This window comes from Anarrhichthys ocellatus, unplaced genomic scaffold, assembly GCF_004355925.1.
Source record: "Anarrhichthys ocellatus isolate YVR2014 unplaced genomic scaffold, GSC_Weel_1.0 scaffold753, whole genome shotgun sequence".
Classification (NCBI taxonomy): domain Eukaryota; kingdom Metazoa; phylum Chordata; class Actinopteri; order Perciformes; family Anarhichadidae; genus Anarrhichthys; species Anarrhichthys ocellatus.
The window spans coordinates 18188-20293 of record NW_022280727.1 but is presented as its reverse complement, the minus strand read 5'-3'; positions in this window follow the sequence as shown (position 1 = coordinate 20293).

Sequence of the window (2106 nt, the reverse complement as noted above, 5' to 3'; positions counted from 1 at the left end):
TTACAGATTTTATTTAGTTTTATTTACAGATTTTATTTAGTTTTATTAACAGATTTTATTTAGTTTTATTAACAGATTTTATTTAGTTTTATCAACAGATTTTATTTAGTTTTATTAACAGATTTTATTTAGTTTTTCAGCTGTCGTGCTGAACGATCTCGTAATTTTTTTTCAGGGAGAAGTCAAAGAAATTCGCCGAGCAAGCGGCCGCCGTCGTCTGTCTGCGAGTGCTTGGGATACCAGAGGGTCGCATCGGCGAGGAAGACTCCGGCCTGGTCTGCAAGAGGAAGAGGGAGGGGGAGGGGAAGCCGAACGGCACCGCGGAGGAAGAGGAAGAGGGGAGCAACAAACGTCACGTGTTCGAGACCCAACAGGAGACGGACGACAAGAAGAAGAGCGTCGGCGTGGAGAACGGTGAGCGTCACAAACAACCGATGACGTCATGAGGAGTCAGAAGACGAGACGTTTGTGTGAACCGGGAAACAAATCAACAGTTTCTTTATTTTAGATTTTTTGTTTGTTTCTCTGCATCAGAAAGATTCTCATATGAAGTTCAGATTGTCATATATATATATATATATATATATATATATATATATATATATATATATCTCGCTCTCTCTCTCTCTCATTTGAATAGAATCCATGTTTCTTTGTTTACCTGGTCACTGAAGAGGTTCAGATGTTCACCAGTAGGGGGCAGAGCTGAACCTTCATATTCACGATTCATCATTTCATATTCCTGAATGAACTCGGTGCCTTATGGAACTTTTTAAAATCATGGTTTTGGAAACTTATAACCGTTTGCTTCATCCGTTGATGATGGATCGAGTTTTATTTTATTCGTCATCGTTCACGAAAGTTTTCAGCTGAGAAATCTTCCTCATGATGAACCTGAAGGTTTCATGTTTGTTTATTTTATTGTTTTCTGAAGTTAAAGTCTCAACTGAAAACTATTAAAAGACACAAACAAAGGTGATGAATTTCTTTATCTGTGTGTTATTTATTATTATTATTATTTATTTATGCAGTACTGGAATGTAACTAAGTACATTTACTCGAGTACTGAAGTACACATTTGAGCTGCTTTACTTCATTCTTTTCGTGCCACTTTCTACTTTTATCTGACAGCTTTAGTTACTTTACAAATAAACATGTTTCACACTAAACATAGTTTATAGAATATTATGTTTAGTTATGAATTCAACAAGTTTATACAAGCAGCTGAAACAATTAGTTGTATTATGAACTGTTTTATAATAATAATAATAATAATGACAACGTTTAGTAATATTAATAGTATTCACTGTGTGGCATTAGTACTTTTACTGTAACAGTATTTTTACAGTATGGTAATACTGTAACAGTATTTTCACAGTGTGGTATTAGTACTTTCACTGTAACAGTATTTTCACAGTGTGGTATTAGTACTTCTACTACACTAAATGATGTAAATACTTCCTGTGTCTCTGCTCTAATGATTAAAAAGTCCTGAATTGAACCTGAGAGATGTTGACGCCCAGCTACTGACGTCATCACCGGGCTGGCTAATGGTGCCTTCACGGCACTGGGAAATATGAGAATAACTGACACCATGTTTGTTAATGCGGCTGAGTCTCAAAATAAACTAAAATAAAAATATAAAAGTTATTGCGCTACATTTATTATTAAGTTAATATTTTTTAGCCATATTTAAAACATCTTGTTGCAAACTGACGTGTGAAAACTAACATCCGATAAACTTTACAGGAAATTTGTGTCGGCAGTAAAAGTACAAAAACATGATGTGAGAAGTACCGATAAAAACCAGCTCTTTTAAATCTATCAGTATATGATATATTAATAATAGTAAAACAAAAGTACAAAAAAATAAAGGTACTACACCATACAAACATTGTGTTGAAGAAAATGTATAGTTGTACAAAATATATATACAAATAAATACAAAACAAGAAAAAATGTCAAATGGAATTTCCAATATGCAAATTACATAATTTAAATGTCAAATTTGACACAAGTGGGAAATGATGTTATTTTGAGATTACATTTTTCATTTTAATTTAGTCCGTTAAATGCTTTAGTATATTTGGCAGTCGTTATTTTTAT